This window comes from Lissotriton vulgaris, chromosome 9, assembly GCF_964263255.1.
Source record: "Lissotriton vulgaris chromosome 9, aLisVul1.2, whole genome shotgun sequence".
Taxonomy (NCBI): Eukaryota; Metazoa; Chordata; class Amphibia; order Caudata; family Salamandridae; genus Lissotriton; species Lissotriton vulgaris.
The window spans coordinates 60,491,207-60,511,207 of NC_141697.1; positions in this window are offsets into that span (position 1 = coordinate 60,491,207).

A 20,001-nucleotide genomic window follows, 5' to 3' on the forward strand; every position below is an offset into this window, starting at 1 on the left:
GTCACCTGTCCAGGCCTGGCCGCTTTTTGGAAAGAGGTACAGGGTATCATAGCTGATCGTCTAAAAATTGATTTATATCTAGCAGACAAAGAGATTATGTTTGACTATAAAACAGATGTATCCCTAGGATTAAGACCTTTAATATCAATTATGCTAGTAACAGCACGACTTTACGTTGCCCGCGCATGGATATCTAAAACTCCGCCTAGAGCTTTTGAATGATGGGAAATCCTAAGGGAGATTCTAGAGAGAGAGATGGCTATCGCCAAGAGCAGAGGCATTCGATCCGGGAAGAAGTTCTATCGAATTTGGTGACTGTTGTACTCAAAGAGAAGATGGATACTTCATGTAAGATTGATCAAGTTACTTTATTTAAGTTAGTTAGTTAAGATATAAAGATAACCCCATCAGGAGCAGCTGTCCTGCTGCTCAGCCCTCACTCAACTGACATTCACAGCACAGCAACATTCCAATCATCGAACAATCCATATGACATACATACCAGCTGAGCAGCAGGGAAACACAAGTTATAACATATCTCCCTTCGTTATGGGTACAATTGCAAATAAGCAATAAAATGGTTGTCAATGAGATGCCCGCTAGTACAAATAGTCAGTAGTGTTAACACAATGCACTAAAGTACAAATTAACAACACATACAATAAATTTGACACATCCCGCACCGCATTACTTCCTGAAATGAACAACTATCTTCATCCTACATCCTTATGCCACTAATTATACAAGCTGGCCAGGCCAGTATAACAAGCAGGACACAAAGGAACAAACTTAATGCAACAAAATACCAGGAAACAACGCAACAGTACACGCATGACACATCCATACTGCGGGAAAACACACACTCACAACAAGCACACCTCAGCACCACACGTGCACACAACGAACCCAAACTGGACATATGCGGCAACAACTTGGTCACGCAAGGTCCATTGGAAACAAACACAACCAAAGGGTGACCATATACCACATAGCCCCCACAAACATGAGTAATGAGTCGCCTAACATCTAAACTCGACTCACACACAACACTAGTTGTGTAACAACTCTTAGTGAAACTATCACTCACACCAAAACAAAATAACCCATGAGTGACCATATTCAGCATAGCCCTCAAATAACCAATGAGTGACCATATACAGCATAGCCCTCAAATAACCAATGAGTGACCATATACAGCATAGCCCTCAAATAACCAAGTGACCACATACCACATAGCCACTACAAACATGAGTTAATGAGTCGCCTAACATCTAAACTCGACTCACACACAACACTAGTTGTGTAACAACTTTTAGTGAAACTATCACCCACACCAAAACAAAATAACTAATGAGTGACCATATACAGCATAGCCCTCAAATAACCAAGTGACCACATACCACATATCCACTACAAACATGAGTTAATGAGTCGCTTAACATCTAAACTTGACCCACACACAACACTAGTTGTGTAACTACTCTTGCTTAGCATCTTGACACAACCACACACATAAAACCAAATGAGAGACAGCTCCTAGATCACCACAAAGATACAGCAACAAACTACACCCATCCTCAAGCACCCATAGCAATGCACTGTTCGTCAAAATCAGCGACAATTGTTCCATCAAAGTGTCCGCAGCGTAGATCCGCAACAGTATGACAAACACAAGTTATAACAGTGACCCTTGCTAAATTAGGCAAAAATATTGTTTCTATATATTTGTGTATTCTATATTTCATCTGTTCAATTTTTTCTTACTACCTACATATGCTTATTTATTGATCTAATGTATAATGGCACCCCCCCTCCCCTCTTATTTTTTTTTGTCTTTTTTTATTTTTTCCTGCTGTAAATGCATTGCATGCTGGTACGATCCAGATATTTTGTGATTACTGTGCTTACTCCTCCAAATAAAAAAATTAAAGCGTTTAAAAAAAAGTGCTTAGAATCAATTTCATTTGTGGATGGTTATATATAAAGAGATTCACTAGAAAGAACAAAAGAGAGACAGGTGCACTTCGTCTTTCAATACCATTGCTTGCACCCTGAGGCTGCTCTTCTGTAAAAATATATGAGAACTTGGTCATGATGGAGAGCCCTAAACCCACAGGAGAGAACTGGATCTCTTTTGCCACCTCGAAGGTATATAATCTATATGTTGACGTCAGATAGCGTTACTATCAGTCGACAGCTCCATCTTCAGCTGTGGACCTGTAGGTACATCGCAGTAGGGTGAGTTCAGACACTGCCAGCAGAACAGCAGATGTCAGTCTCCTGTCTGAATGAAACCTCACTCACATTCCCTTTTTGACTCTCTTTCACCTCGTTCTACATTCCACTAAGCTCTGAATCCTTTCACAGGTACCGCCCGCTTGTCTCCATTTCCAAGCTCCTCCAGATGCTGAAAGTTGTCTACCGAAAATCATTGTTTAATTTGAGCCGGTGGTTGCTGGTGGCTTTTTAGGGACTGGCATTTATTTTTCCGCTTGGAAATATACCAAGAGCAAGAGAGGGAAAAACACAAAAACCAGAAAGATGGAGGACCGGAAAGAAAGAAAACCCTTTACAAAGGGAGGAAGCAGGAACCTGCAGGAGCGAGGTAAAGGGCACGGGAGTGTCTGGTGGTGGGTTAAAGAGGCTTGTGGTGGATTTAAGGCTACCAGCCTTGGTATTCCTCACACCCACATTGAACTGCAAGGGAAACATCCTTTACATTGTGGCGATTACACTGCGAGGCAGTTGTAACGCAGTCGTTAATGCAAGCGTTGCCAGCCGCGGCCCGTGGAGGGAGTTCCGTGGGGCAGACAGACGAGGCGGGGGAAGGGCAGGGTGGGGGGTGGTAAACACCGGAATATGGATGATTGCAGGTAAGTAAACAATTAAATTAATAAAACGAATGCGATGCAAGGTGCGCTACGAAACTCGTTTTATTAATGTCATTGTTTACTTACCTGCAATCATCCATATTCAGGTGTTTACCACCCCACCCTGCCCCTCCCCCGCCCCACCTGTCTGTTGTAAACACTGTGATGTAACCACATCATTTTGATCGCGTTGTTACATCACATATAACTGCACTGGGTGCAGGCTTCTGAGTACAGCTTCAGGCACCAGCACTCCTATTTTAAACAAGCATTTGCAATGCAATAGGCCTCGCATTAGGAAAGTTGGAGCTATTGGTCTTGTAAATGAAATTATTTTTTAACTTGTGTTTGTTTTGAAAATAGGTAAATTAACCTCATAGATGCTATTAAACATTCCTCCCCAGTGCTGCGCTGTCCATTGGAACTAGTGCTGAATGGACGTCCAATGGTCGTGCGCAGCACTGGTGAGGTAGTGCTGCCGTCGGCCAATGCACCGAGGCAGCACTTAAGGGGTTAATAGCTTTGTTATTTACAATGCCAATAGTTATAACTTTCACAAATGTGACACCTATAGCATTTGTAATGCAATATGTGTTGTATTTAAGTGACTTAGATGTATTGATATTACAAATAACAATGGCTTAATTTTAAAAAATAATTAATACTTAAATAAAAGGTATTGTTATTTATAATGGTAATAGCTTAATAGCTTAAACTTTTGTAAATAACTTTTGTGAAGATTATGTTCAGTGTATTTTATTGTGACAAAATCCAAGAACAGAAGTGAAATATCAACATCTTTTTGTGACATTTGGAGGGAGGGAGTGTGGGGGAGGGAGGGAGGGAGGGAGTGACGGGGGGGAGGGATGGAGGGAGGGAGTGTGGGCGAGGGAGGGAGGGAGGGAGTGTGGGCGGGCGAGGGAGGGAGGGAGTGTGGGGAGTGTGTGTGGGCAAGGGAGGGAGTGTGGGCGGGCGAGGGAGGTAGAGAGTGTGGGCTGGCGAGGGAGGGAGTGTGTGTGGGCGAGGGAGGGAGGGAGGGAGGTAGTGTGTGTGGGCGAGGGAGGGAGGTAGTGTGTGTGGTCGAGGGAGGGAGTGTGTGTGTGCGAGGGAGGGAGGGAGTGTGTGTGGGCGAGGAAGAGAGTGTGTGTGGGCGAGGGAGGGAGGGAGTGTGTGTGGGTGAGGGAGGGAGGGAGGGAGGGAGTGTGTGTGCGCGAGGGAGGGAGGGAGTGTGTGTGGGCGAGGGAGGGAGGGAGTGTGTGTGGGCGAGGGAGGGAGGGAGGGAGTGTGTGTGGGCGAGGGAGGGAGGGAGTGTGGGGCGGGGAGGGATGGAGTGGGGGGATGGATGAATGAGTGGGGGGATGGATGGATGGATGGTTGCAGTGGGGGGATGGATGGAGTGGGGGGTGGTATGGATAGGAGGTATGGATAACCTAAGTGAGCATCATCCACGGCCACAGTCAGTACAATCATCCATAGTGATATTAAATATACTCATATGAAATGAGGGAAGGGTGGGGAGCCCCAGCAAGGAGCCCGGAGAGGGCAGGAAAACTAATTGAGGAACGGGATGGCAGAGCTACAGAGGAAGGGCAGATAAGGGAGAGTAAGAAAAACAAATATAGTCAGAACTAGTTCACGACTGCTGACATCTGTGATTGTTCAGCTCATGAGTTTGAATCCTGCAAGTACTTCGAGGTTGTTAACTTCTGTGATAGAAGAACACCATCACGAGAGTACACCTTCTGGGCAACGGAGTGCTGCCCTATATAAAGTTCATTTTATAGAACGAGAGATATGGAAATCTAGCACAGGCAGTGAGCAATGCATGCCCACAGGCATTTCACATGTTAGTTGCATCCTTGATTTTAAACTACACCACAAAATCTTAGTATGTCACCTCTTCAAAGAACATATTACACTGCCAGGGCGCTTTGGCTTGGAGGAGGAATACCAATGTAGGTGGCATCTCTAATGGAGACAAAAGCTGTGTAAATCTTCCCTACGAATGCCACAGTGACGCGACTGCTTCTACGCTGTCAAGCCTGCCATTTTCAGTGTTAAATGGGTGCGTATGAAATGGCCGGGTTGGGGCACTCAAACTATTTCATATCAGTTGTTTATTTCAAATATTCTCCAGAAATTGTAACACACTTCTGAACTTAATTGAAAGAGAAACTCGCACAACTAATCTCTGTGGAGGGCGGCTGAAAAGAATAACACATTTCTCCCTAAGCTCGATGAAACTGTATTAGGTGCCATCCAGGGTCATGGAGGAGGGAGGGAGGGAACAGAACGGACAGCGGGGGAGGGGGAAGGAAGGGCTGTTGAGCACGAGGGAGCAACCAGGGCTTAATTTGTGCCGGTGCTTTCCGGGGCTAAGCACCGGCACGTATTTATCAGGGCCGGGTCTACACCATGTGTCTGCAAGTCATTTGGCATTATGGCAAAGTCACCTCATTTACTGACTCGCGGCTGCAGACAGTTTAGTTCGTCTCCTGAGTCCTCCACAGTCGTAAAGAGTGGCTGTGAGAGCCAATAATAAAAAGAAAACATGAATTCCCTTCCATATACCCGATCCGAATTTGACGTAGGCGGCAGCGGCCCTCAGTTCATTGTTGCCGGTGGGTGTGACACTGATTGGGCTGGATTTGCTTCTGTGAGGGTAGGAGCTGTGCTGCGGCCGCATGCGCAGATTTGTTTCAAAATGCCACGCCCAGCACACACCGTCACCCCACGAGACATCACCAGCAGTTGGAAGTCGTCGAGTTGAGGGCAGGCAGCAGCAGCATTCCTATTATAAGAAAGGTAGTGCCGCCCGGCGCCCGCCAGACACCAGTAACTGTAAGTAGGCAGTCGCCCAAACCAACGCTGCTTTTTTTTCCTTGAGCGTGCCACGGTGACAGCCACCATGTTAGTTATATATATATATTAAGAGCTTTAGGAGTGAATGGACCGAGTCCGAGGCCTGCTCTGAGGCTGAGCAATCATGCCTTCGGTGCCGGGGAGCGTGTACATTGGCTCCGGCCTTCAAGCAAGTACAATACCGTCCCCGGCCAGTTACTCTGACTTTCGCTTCCTGATCTGGCGCGCAGTCCAGGCCAGCAGTCTTACAATATCTTTGGCTCGGCGGCCTCAGACATTTTTGCATGAACCATTAAATGATGATACCATACGGGACTGATTGTTAATGTGAAGATTACAATAAGTGTAAAGAGAGTTTTGTGTTAAGTAATGCTCCCTTGCCCGGAAAAGACTTTGTCTTTGAATTACTCATTAAATGCAGGGTGAAACACTGGGGTGGGTTGCTGCTCAACAAATGGCCCTCGTGCTGTATTAGTATTAACATGACGTCTTTTCTAGATGAGTGAGCCTGTCAAAGCTCATGGTGGTGATGGAGGGCTTACAGAAAGGAAGGCCTGCCTTCTCTGAACATTGTTTCACAGGCAGCATAGACGAAGATGCAGCAACATTTGCACAAACAGTATTATGCAGATTCACAACATTGTGTCTTGCCTGGATAGGCAACCACAGGAATCTACATATTATACCATGCACGGACATTACCTGCATTTCCTTCCTGTTAGTAGGTCGCCCCAGACAGTGAAAATTGATGAGAGTTCTGTTGCCTTGTTCATGTTGCTCAATGACGTATTTATAGGTAACTAAAAACGTCGCTTATTCACTCCGAATAATTTGTATTTCTAAATAGCTAAGCATTCTGTAAATCAAACAATTTAGTCAGATGTGGATTCCCAAAATCTAGGAGTGGGGTGATGGCCAAATTCATGGAATTATGTGGTGAAATACACCTTGAGACTGTGAGCTGGCAGTTTCTAAGACCACTGGGGAGTGTCCTGATGAGTTGCGACCACTGAGCGCAGAGTCCAGCACTGGATTCTTGTGTTTGAAGTGTCTGAAGTTCATACACACGTAGCTTGAGGCAGTATTTGCTCACTTGTTTACAGCTTGTGCAGAGTTAGCAGTGTGTGGCAGCAGTACTGTGGTGACCAGATACATCTGACTTTTAGCAGTGCCAGTTGAGGATGTGGGGCCGGTGCAGCCAATAAAGAAAGCGGGTGGAGCCAGTGGAGGGAGTGGGTGGAGCCAGGGAAAAATAGGTGTGGCTACTCACAAACATTTGAGCACCTGGACTTCATATTTTACAAATTAAGCACTGGGAGCAACAACAGACAAAGGGGCGTATGAGGGTGCACCAACAAGTGGGAGGGGGATGGGGTGGATAAACCAGCACGTGGGCACCGGAGGAGGGCAAGGAGAGTGCAATGAAAACAAGCTAAGTTTGTGATAAGCATCACTGCCAGCTTGGAATGCCCATGTGTGAAGAGGGTTCCAGCTGCTACTTTAACAGCAACTCACCTTTCCAGCCCGGGCCTGTTTGATATGTCCAGGTCGGGGACCTTACTTTTCTATTCTTCATGGTGACACAGTCCCCCTGCCTACAAAGGCAAGCACACAGGCCCTCTAAAAGTATTCGTAATAAAGAAGCTGCAGGAGGTACGCAACTGTACCGATGAATACCCCTGAAACTAATGAACTAAATAAAAATGTCCCCCTGAGCACAGCAGGAATGTCGCGAGTTGCAATGTCAAGAGATTGTTTCAAAAGTTTAATCCAAAATTTACGCAAGGATCTTCAAGTGGATTGACAAAGGTTTTTTATTCTTTGTTTGATGGGACGATATTCATTTCATCATATCACTCCATAGAGCCAACTTAAATGCATATCAACATACATTTCCACTTCGCCCAATGCATTTCGTGTAGTGTTTGCCCTTCGTCAGGGCAATTCTATACAAAAATAAGGCAAAGAAATCATGAGTAAACCAACCGACATTGTTGTACCTGCACCTTCACCCAGGTGAACTCGGAAGGTGTAACAAAATAATAATAGACAAGGCACTGAATAGTGCTAACTCTCAGGGGAGGAGGGTCAAATCGGGCGTCCTTAAATTGCCATGCAAACAAATTTACTAAAAGTGTGTACTGACTGTTAGAGCGAAAATCATGGACATACACAAATCGCAACTGTGCGGGGAGAGAGAGGGGAGGTGCTTGAGCTGGGGAACAGATGGCCGTGAAGCAGGGGGTGGAGCAGCGGAACCCTTTGATGTGGCCTGGCGGCCGTGAAAGGAGAAATGCTGCTGGCAGGGGGAAGGCTCGTGCATGAGAGCAGGTCACGTGATTGTGATCCACGTGAACTGTCCAAAATCCGCTGGAGGAGAGCCCTTGGCCTGAAGTAGTGGTTCAGCGGCATTAGACTCGCAATTCATTCCTTGCGAGACCTAAAAATCAAGCACTGCCGACAATACACCACCACTCCACAGCAGAAAAGGTAGCAGAAAGGTTTTTTTATTCAAAAGGCTAAGGGTCTTATTAAGACTTTGAAAGTCCTTCAGCAGACAGTGGAAAGTTTGACATGCAGACAGCCGTTCTCAGAGTGCCGCCTGCATCTTCCTTCATGGGGTGGCATATATGCCACACTGTGCAGGAACTGGGGTTGTAAAACCATGGGGGCACTACATGCGCCCCTCCCCACATGGACCCCCAGGCCCAGGAGCAGCAGGGACCCTGTTAGGACCCCTTTGCTGCCTCTCCCCCAGCCTTTTCATGGCAGGCACACCATCATGAAAAAGGAGCTGATCAGGTACCTCTTAATATGCTTGGCGGAGCATATTAGTGCTCCTGACCGCTGCACGACCATCGCGGAATCCTTGATCCTCAGCGGTCGCAGAGGTTCTGTGGAGGTACGACCGCCATACTTATAATACTGCAGGAGGTTCCTCAGTGTGGCGGTGGTCAGATCACCACCACGGGCTCGGCGGTCCTATGGACCACCAAACTCGTAATAAGGCCCTACGGGCCTATTAACACCCTGAGATTGCATTAAGAGCTTAACCTGAAAACAACATAACAGCATAAATCTCAGTTCTACTTGTATGCGTCTTGAGGCTGAATGTCACTATTGACTGAGACATTCAGGGCACTTTACTGGGGCTGGGTTTTGGCAGCTGTGCTGTCAAACAGAGCGACTGCTTACAATATACACAGAGAGGGCTTTGCCCCTCCTTTTCAACTATTGGCTTTCTTCCACCAACCTTTTTCAGCCATTGGCTTGAGATGTTGTCAATCATGCATTAGCTCACCCCTGTGGATTAATTCTATCTCACCTAATGCTCTTGGCTGTTTGGTGTATCCTGCCTCCGCTTGAGTGCTTCCTTTGAAGTGCATGAGGTACTACTTTACAACCATAGCCCCCTGCATTTGAAATAGAAAGAAAAACAGTACTGTACCGAAAGCAAGGGAGCCTTCAGCATAGATCACTTTTTGTTTCCTGTTTGACTTGATTCCACTTGCTCTTCATTTGTGAGCTCATCAAACCCAGACCTACTGGCTTTACTAATGCGTGTTGATTTTTTCTCAGTATCCTTCATTGCACTCTGCTGCAGCTGTATTTGAAGAATGCTTTCTAAACCTTTGTGGGCCCAAATCACTTTTTGGGTGATTCAATTGTATTATTTGTATGGCCTTTTATACTAGTGGGAAGGTTCTGCAGCAGCCCCCTTTGCATTGGAGTGCCGGACCCAAATGACTGACAGACAAAGGCATGAAGCAGAGATGCTCTATAATACTTCAGGAATATTCGCATATCTGCAGCATCTACAAGTGACTTCATTTTGGCATGAAGTTCCTGGATGCAATTCTGGGGTCTCATTTATGAAAAGTGACGCATCGCTGCGTGAAAACAGCGAAGCGTCACTTTTCACTGCGCCCTCCTTGCGACACCAATGATGCGTCATATTTACAGTATGACGCATTATGTCGCAAGGAGTTACAGATACGTCAGTATTTCTGACGTATCTGTAAGCGCAAAAGTCACGCATTGCTGGGGTGTGTCACAAAAGTGACGCAATTCCAGCAATGGGACATTACACATGGGGAAAGCCCCATGTGAAAGGGCTTGCGTCAATCTTACGCCTGCTGTGAGGCAGGCGCAAGATTTTGACGCAACAGCATCCTAAAAGTGACGCAGTGAAATCTCATAGATTTCACTGCGTCACTATTACAAGGCTTTTTGCGGAGGAACGCCCCCTCTGCATACATTATACCTGACGCAGGTATAATGTAGCGCAGGGGTTTACAAAGTGACGCATCTGTTTAGATGCGTCACTTTGTAAATAGTGCGCAACAGGAGTCATGTTTTACGCCGCCGATGCGTCACAAAAAGTGACGCATCGGAAGCGCAAAACTGACGCAAGGGCTCATAAATAAGCCCCCTGCTGCGGAGCTGTGGCCATTTGATGAATGCACCCTTTCCTTCGCACACTTCTGCAGGGATTGCCTTTTTAGCTCCCACTATTCAATACAGTGTTTCGGGGTCAGCTAGTCTGGGCCTTGGCTCTCAGTCTGACCTTGTTAGGTCTCCTGTCTCCAGTGCCTGGCTCCAGACAGGCAGCTTCTTCCCCCACCTCTCACCTTTCCCTCAGAAGATCGACCCCACTTCACCTTAGAAATCAGGCGTGGAAGGGCGAGGCTGTGTAAACAGGCCGTGGCTTTTCAGAGGGTGCAGGGACCATGTAACCCTAGAGGCAGGAAAGGAAAGCCAAGAAGTCTCACGGCAGTGGACCATCAGCAAACAGTCCTGCACTCAGGCTGGTGAAAGGCTTCCTGCCAGAGTTTAGGGCACGGTCTGTGCAACCCAGATGCACAATGCAAAAGTGCAACCTGCAAACACTCAAGTTACAGCGCCACACTCACCCGTCCGTACTGCACTGCATGCAAATGAAGTGTGAGTGCATGAAAATACCACCATTTCCTTTTGTGCATTGTTTGCGTCAGTTTTCATTTAGCATTAAGATTCCACACAGCTACATGAAACTGCTTTGCATGATTTTAGTTGGTCTGGTTTTCTGTGGTGTGTTAACACTGTTCCCGCCTTTACGCTCACTGTGCTAATATGATCACTAGTTTTGCGCCACCGGACGCTTTGCTGGTTGAGTGTTGTACTTGCTTCAAATTTTGGCACAAAAACCCTTTTGCACACAAAAGATGATCACTTCTGTCCTTTGCATCGCTTTGTGTTCAGTAGCAAACCTTGAGTAACACAGGAAACGGCGCTAACTCTGGTCTGGCATATTTTTGTTTGTATGCATTGAGCCAATGTACAAGAAATTCCACTTGATTGCAATCCCAATCAAGAAACCCCATTGGATTTAGAGGGCACTTAAAGTTAACCTCTTCATATTATGGGTTTACGAAATTAAAGTTGTGCCAACCCAGTGGTGCAAAGCCGCCAGCTCTACACCATTTTGTAAATGCTAATTTTGTCATCTTCGCTTGCAGTTGCTCTCTCTACAAACATTGGATCCAGCGTGAAAGTCTTTCTACAATAATCAGACTTGATGACTTTTGTGGGACTTTTTCACTACTACTATAGTAAACTTCCTCAACAATGCATTCCTTTTTAAAAACACACACAATTTGCAAAGATGACTTTGCACACTCCTAGTACATACCAATATGATAAACTCACGGTGGTCAATCCACTTTATTACCAGCTCAATGGAGTTAGTTGTCTTGTTGACTTACTGCTGAACATGCCCAAAAAATCATGACCCACAACTGGATCGAGTAAAAAACATTTGAAAGTGGTCAAGTGGAATTTGCTAGGTAATCGAAATAAGATAAGTAGTATAAGAAAATGAAAATCACATTAGAAGACATAAACTGAATGCAACCACTTTAACATCACAAAAACAATATATTTCATAAGAATGATTTGTTCATATTTTCCTTGTGGCCGTCTAAATAAGCTCCCTGGCCTTGTGCTTCCAAGTTCATTTCCAGGACCAACATTGTAAATATCCACTTGGGCTGGGAGGCTTCGCCCAAGATGTTCAGAGACATCCCATGGATTTCCATGAAACAACACCATGGTTTACCTGCCAGTTCTCTGAGGAGCGGCGCGACCTAAAATGTTGACCGACCGGCCAGCCTACATTGGGTGCCCGATCGAGTCAACAGCTTCGATGAGGGGTCAGAGGTTGAAAAGTGAAGGCTTCACCATTGAGCTTCCTCTGGCGATGTAATAGGTTCAGATGATGCAGAGGAGGGCAGACGGTCCTTCTGGCATTCTACCGAATATTTTCCATTAGCATCTTTCCCATAAATAAGACCCTATATCTCAATAAGTAGGCCAAAGTCAACATTTGTCCTAGATTTACTTTTCTTTGTAATTCCCAGAATTCCAAAGGTTTACCCTTGGACCTCTACAATGTGCCTAATTTTCCATCCATAAGACTCTGTCCTCCCAACAGGACCTCATTTAGGCAGCAGTTCGCACTGTATGTTGATGCCGAGAAGTTGCTGCTCAGTGGCCACTGCCTGGGTCATTTAGACACAACCATTTGGCAGCAGCATTATTTGTGCCCGTTGTCAGAAACGGTGCATACTGTTGGTGATGGTTCACGCGACCAGGAGCGCGTGGGGTGATAACACAGGCAATGTGTGCAGAATTAACATGTGCATGGGTCATTTGTGAAATATTTTACACCTGGGTGTAAACTGGGTGCAAGTAAGATCCACACCAGGAGACAATGACCCTCTTAGAAATTACTCCAGCTCCTGGGTGGTTGTGGACTTGTTATTTACACATAGGTGTACATCTAGGTGTAAATAATGCCCTAATAGTATGAGCTGAGCAGAAGGGATACAACGATGCTGTGAGTCAAACACTGCAGTGCACAAACGTGCCGGTGGGCACATTCTCTAGTAGGCCCCATCTGCGAAACCTCATTTTCACAACACTTGATGATCTAGCGAAGGGGTTTGTTTACACCGTGTTTTGCACTATTCCGTAAAACCTATTTTTAATTCCAAAAAGAAAAATAGTTTTCCTGTTGGTCAAACCCTTCCCCAACACGCTCATCACCTGTGGGAGAGTTTTTCTCCATGCGGAAAACAATTCCTCCTGCCTTTTGCAAAAGTAAATTTCCATGTGCTTTCACAGTGAAAAGATACCTGAGAAACCTTTGTGAAAGCAACCAAGGTGGGCTTTCACACGAGTTCACAAAGCAGACCCCTTTCTGCTCCTCCCCTGGGGACTTAAAAAACACGAAGCAGGTGGACTTCTGCGAAAGAGTGTGGGGATTCTCCATCCATGTGTCAAAAATCCACAAATCCTGACTGTGGATCAGGGTTTGGGCTCAACTTTTTCAAGTAAAGCTATGGAAAATCTTATTGGAATGAGGCACAAAAACAGGAAAATATCATTCTTATTGGCACAAAGGAAGGGTTCTATTGGATTTCAATCACTGTAAGCTCCATACGTAGTTTAAATACACAAGGATAACTACCAAAACAAAACAATTAAAAGTAAAAAAGCATTGCCAAAGTAAACGTTTGGCCCACCAGCCCAAGCCCTGATGTGCACTTCTTTTGGGGCTGATGTGGACCTGTTAGTCGCCAAAATAACAATACCCTAATTGAAAGAGAGACAGTGGCAGAAGTAGGCTGAGCCACTGCTCCATGCTTTAATCTGTAGTCAGTCGAAGAAAAATGTGAATATCATATGAACATACCAATGGAGGACGCAAAGCCCCTCTCTGATTACACGCATGCTTTTTAGGTCGAGCCTGGGCAACGCGTGCGCTGCTCTGTGAGGCATGCTGTATTGAGGTAGGAACTTGAAGCACCGCCCATGTCCCTTGGTACTGTCCTAGCGAAATGGTTGCTTTTCATTCCTAATTAGGCTTGTTAGCTCCTCCTTGGTACCGCCTTGTCTGCATTTGTAACCTCCCATAACGGCCCAGGCCTTTTATTTGCCTTGTTACACGGTCTGCTTTATCTTGGCTGTGCGCACTATTTTATTAAATGATTTGCCTCTATTCCACCCACTACGTCGCAGCACGCCGCCCGTCTTTCTTTTAATTACTAATGGTGTTCAATTTTAACTAAAGCGGCTGCATTTCTTTGTTTATTTTAGCAGCGCAGTCCGCTAAAAGTATAGGCATAACAGAAGTTGCCCTGGCATGGTTAACATCTTTCTTGACTGACAGATCTCAAACAGTCTCTTTAGGCTCTTTTTTATCCAAAGAAAAAAAAGTTCCATCTGGGGTCCCACAGGGTTCCATCCTAAGCCTGTTATTATTCAACATTTACATGATCCCCCTTATTACACTAATAGAGTCACATGGGATACTTGTTACATCATATGCTGATGAAACTCAGCTCGTGGTCTCTATGGATAAAAATACCATCAATATGGAACAAAACTTCAAGAGCTGTCTGATGGAGGTCTTCCGATGGATGAACACCAACCATTTAAAATGTAATGCCAACAAAACGGAGATTTTACCTCTGGGAAAAGATGTTCCATTCTGTCCCAAGGACTGGTGGCCTGAGAACTCACCTGCTCCACCCCAATCAGTGGAAACTGCAAGTCATTTAGGGGTCCTATTTGACTCCGCTCTCTCCTTCGACCAGCATGTAAGGAACACAGCAAGAAGCTGCTTCAGCATTATCAAATCTCTAAAAAAGTTTTTCGAGTTTCTGCCCACTGATTCTAGAAAGACAGTGGCAGTAGCATTGATATAATCGCGTTTGGATTATTGCAACGGGTTGATGGCCAGGGTAAAAAAATCCACGCTAAAAAAACTTCAAAGTGTCCAACACCCAGCTGCGAGATTGGTACTTAAACTACCCAGAAAATCCTCAGCCACCAGTGCACTTAAGACCTTGCATTGGCTGCCGTTACATAAGAGAATCTTCTTCAAGATCTTGCTGACCTCTTTCAGAGCTTTAAACAAGATAGGTCCAAAGTATCTTGCGAGACGTTTTGTTCGCTATAACCCTTCAAGATGCCTGAGGTCGGCAGGTGGCAACCTAATTAACATCCCCAGATTTAATTACAAAACCAAGGGAGGTAAGACACTTACCGTACTGGCCTCTAAGGCATGGAATGCCATGCCCAAAAACCTCAGACTTCTGGCTCAGGAGAATGCCTTTAGGATACAATTGAAAAAATTGGATTTACAGTCTATTAGACAGTTTTGTAATGGCTGCTATCTAGGTTTTAATATTGTATTGTATACTGCATCAGCGCCAGGATGCTCATTTCGGAGCGACAATTCGCGCTTTATAAATACCACATACAAATACAAATACAAACCCCTTGGCTGCGGGGGTAATTCCCCCGCTGTGCTGGGGTGTGGGGGGCACGCACAGCGCCCAGGTGCTCATGACGAGCTCAGCTCGTCATGCCGCACAGAGGCGCTGTGCTCATGACGAGCTCAGCTCGTCATGACCACGCCCGTTTCTTTAGAACGCTCTGCACAGCAGGGGAATTATACCCGCGTGTGAGCGCCAGGCGGGTCATGACGAGCTCAGTTTGTCATGAGCACAGCGCAACCGTGGCTCATGACGAGCTGAGCTTCTCATGAGCATGGGAGGGGTTAAGTATAGCAACCACGCTTATTTATTTATTCAATTTTTTTTTTGTTTACTAGTGCCCATGTAGCGCTTTCACATTAATGAAGGCCTTGCCCCTTTCTTTAGACAAGACGCATCTAAAGAAAGGGGTGCAGCTGCTATTAAAGTGAAAGCGCAGCGTGGGGCACTTTTACAATTTATTTTTGTCAAATTGACACTCAAGATCTAGTTACTTCTATGGCCAATACCTTACAGCAGGTGGTTGCGTGGTTGGTGCATGTACCCTTCCAACATGCATCTTTCAAATTGATCGATGCTTTTGTCCTTTCTTTACATCGTTTCTACAGAGAGTCGTTTCCACCAAAACTCAGCTGGTTTTATGTGTGAAGATTACAATATTCCAGGACACATTGTGTTGCATTGTGCTGGCCTTCGGAGATATTTGGCCTAGCTCCATTAATACAATGCTGACAATAAATTGGTTGCTAATGCTACACAGTCAGGGGTGTCGGTGTTTGGTCATACGTGCAATAGAGAGGGGAAGTGACACATAGGCCTTCAATACCAGTTGTCTGCTATCAAATGTGATTAGTAGCTTTCCTGATAAAACCAAAGTGTTCGTAATTTATTGAGTGCAATTATTACTGTCTATAACGAGGTTCTGGGGAATAACATGTGGATTTTGGTACTTACCTCACCTTTTCTAAGTGGTTAATATAAAAAAATAGATTTTTTGGGATGTGATCATGTTGCCTCTTTAGGTAGACTGTTAAAATGGTTTGATGCAGTTCAATGCTCTAGTTTCTATGTGTTAAGCAATCGATTTTCTCTTCACAAGCTCATATTCTCCTAGAGTTCAGTATTATACAGCAAACGCTTTTGGTCAGTGGTGTAACAATAGCCCCCGAATCCCCTGCGGTGCAGGCGGGGACAGTGCTCCAGTGGACCCCCTCCGACACTCTGCATGGGCTGCAGGCCCCCACCCTGACCGAATCCAGAGTGTGGGCCCCCCCTCCCTGCACTCTGCAGGGGGCACCCTCAAGTTTCATTATGCCACTGTTTTGGCTAGGACACACAATGTGAAATTATGCTATCTACAGGGTAGCATAGATTCAGTGACATTAAAGTCACAAATCCGGAGGTCATTAGGGGTGGATAAAATGTTTAACAAGCATTTGCAATGCAATAGGTCTCACATTAGGAAAGTTTGAGCTATTGGTATTGTAAATGACACATTTTTTATTTATGTGTTGTTTTTGAAAATAGCAAAATTAATAGCTTTGTCATTTACAATGCTAATAGTTATAACTTTCACAAATGTGACACCTATAGCATTTGTAATGCAATATGTGTTGTATTTACGTGACTTACATGTATTGATATTACAAATAACAATGGCTTTTAATTTTTTAAATAATTAATACTTAAATAAAAGTTATTGTAATTTATAATGGCAATAGCTTAAACTTTTGTAAATAACTTTTGTGAAGGTTATGTTCAGTGTATTTTATTGTGACGAAAATCCAAGAACAGAAGTGAAATATTACATCTTTTTGTGACTTTTGTAATAAAGCTTGAAACATTGAGAGAACATATTTGAACCAGTTGTTGTTGAATGGTTGCATTGATTGATGCTGTGGTGGCGCTGAGTGATGTTGTGGTGGGGAACGAGTGATGCTGTGGCGTTCAGTGATGCTGTGGAAGCGCATAGTGATGTGGTGGTGCTCCTGAGTGATGCTGTGGTGGTGCTGAGTGAAGCTGTATGCTATTCTATGTTTTGTTTTGCTATCCTATGTTTTGTTTTGTTATGCTATGCTATGCTATGTTTTGCCATGCTATGCTTTGATTTGTTATGCTATACTATGCTGTGTTTTGTTATGCTATGCTATGTTTTGTTATGCTACGCTATGTTTTGCTATGCTATGCTTTGTTATGCTATGCTATGTTTTGTTATGCTATGCTATGTTTTGTTGTGTTGTGTTTTATTATGCTATGCTTTGTTTTGCTGTGCTATGTTTTGTTATGCTATACTATGTTTTGTTGTGTTTGGTATGGTATGCTATGCTATGTTTTGCTATGCTATGATATGTTTTGTTTTGTTTTGTTTTGCTATGCTATGTTTTGTGTTTTGTTAAGCGAGGCTATGTTTTGTTGTGTTTTGCTATGTTTTGTTATGTTATGTGTTGGCGTGTTTTGTTATGCTTTTTTGTTATGTTATGCTATGTTTTGTTATGCTATGCTATCTTTTGTTTTGATATCCTATGCTTTGTTTTGTTATGCTATGCTATGTTTTGTTGTGTTTTGTTATGCTATGCTTTGTTATGCTATGCTATGTTTTGTTGTGTTTTGCTATGCTTTGCTTTGTTATGATATGCTATGCTATGTTTTGTTATGTTTGCTATGTTTTGTTGTGTTTTATTATGCAATTCTTTGTTTTGCTATGCTATGTTTTGTTATGCTATGTTTTGTTATGTTATGCTATGCTATGTTTTGCCATCCTATGCTTTGATTTGTTATGCTATACTATGCTGTGTTTTGTTATGCTATGCTATGTTTTGTTATGCTATGCTATGTTTTGCCATCCTATGCTTTGATTTGTTATCCTATACTATGCTGTGTTTTGTTATGCTATGCTATGTTTTGTTATGCTATGCTATGTTTTGCTATGCTATGCTTTGTTATGCTATGCTATGTTTTGTTATGCTATGCTATGTTTTGTTGTGTTGTGTTTTATTATGCTATGGTTTGTTTTGCTGTGCTATGTTTTGTTATGCTATACTATGTTTTGTTGTGTTTGGTATGGTATGCTATGCTATGTTTTGCTATGCTATGATATGTTTTGTTTTGTTTTGTTTTGCTATGCTATGTTTTGTGTTTTGTTAAGCGAGGCTATGTTTTGTTGTGTTTTGCTATGTTTTGTTTTGCTATCCTATGTTTTGTTTTGTTATGCTATGCTATGTTTTGCCATCCTATGCTTTGATTTGTTATGCTATACTATGCTGTGTTTTGTTATGCTATGCTATGTTTTGTTATGCTATGCTATGTTTTGTTATGCTATGCTATGTTTTGTTATGCTATGCTTTGTTATGCTATGCTATGTTTTGTTATGCTATGCTATGTTTTGTTGTGTTGTGTTTTATTATGCTATGCTTTGTTTTGCTGTGCTATGTTTTGTTATGCTATACTATGTTTTGTTGTGTTTGGTATGGTATGCTATGCTATGTTTTGCTATGCTATGATATGTTTTGTTTTGTTTTGCTATGCTATGTTTTGTGTTTTGTTAAGCGAGGCTATGTTTTGTTGTGTTTTGCTATGTTTTGTTATGCTATGTGTTGGCGTGTTTTGTTATGCTTTTTTGTTATGTTATGCTATGTTTTGTTATGCTATGCTATCTTTTGTTTTGCTATCCTATGCTATGTTTTGTTATGCTTGCTATGTTTTGTTGTGTTTTATTATGCTATTCTTTGTTTTGCTATGCTATGTTTTGTTATGCTATGTTTTGTTATGCTATGCTATGCTTTGTTATGCTATGTTTTGTTGTGCTATGCTATGCTAAGCTTTGTTTTGTTATGCTATGCTATGTTTTGTTGTGTTTTGTTATGCTATGCTATGTTTTGCTATGCTATGAAATGTTTTGATTTGTTATGCTATGCTATGCTTTGCTATGTTTTGTTATGCTTTGCTATGTTTTGTTGTGTTTTGTTATGCCATGCTATGTTTTGTTGTGTTTTGTTATGCTATGATATGTTTTGCTATGCTATTATATGTTTTGTTTTGTTATACTATGCTTTGCTGTGCTATGTTTTGTAATGCTGTGCTATGTTTTGTTATGCTATGCTATGTTTTGTTATACTATGCTATGTTTTGTTTTGCTATGCTTTGTTTTGTTATGCTATGCTTTGTTTTGTTATGCTATGTTTTGTTATGCTATGCTTTGTTGTGTTTTGCTATGCTGTGTTTTGTTTTGTTATGCTATGCTATGTTTTGTTTTGCTATCCTATGCTTTGTTTTGTTACGCTATGCTATGTTTTGTTATCCTATGCTTTGTTTTGGTATGATATGCTATGCTGTGTTTTGTTATGCTATGCTATGTTTTGTTATGCTATGCTATGTTTTGCTGTGTTTTGCTATACTATGCTGTGTTATGCTATGCTGTGTTTTGTTATGCTATGTTATGTTTTGTTATGCTATGCTATGTTTTGTTGTGTTTTATTATGCTATGCTTTGTTTTACTATGCTATGTTTTGTTATGCTATGCTATGCTTTCTTATGCTATGTTTTGTTAAGCTTTGTTTTGTTATGCTATGCTATGTTTTGTGAGGCTATGCTATATTTTGTTGTGTTTTGTTATGTTATGCTATGCTATGCTTTGTTATGCTATGTTTCGTTATGCAATGCTATATTTTGTTGTGCTATGCTATGCTTTGTTGTGTTTTGTTATGCTATGTTTTGTTGTGTTTTATTATGCTATTCTTTGTTTTGCTATGCTATGTTTTGTTATGCTATGTTTCGTTATGCTATGCTATGCATTGTTATGCTATGTTTTGTTGTGCTATGCTATGCTAAGCTTTGTTTTGTTATGCTATGCTATGTTTTGTTGTGTTTTGTTATGCTATGCTATGTTTTGCTATGCTATGATATGTTTTGATTTGTTATGCTATGCTTTGCTATGTTTTGTTATGCTG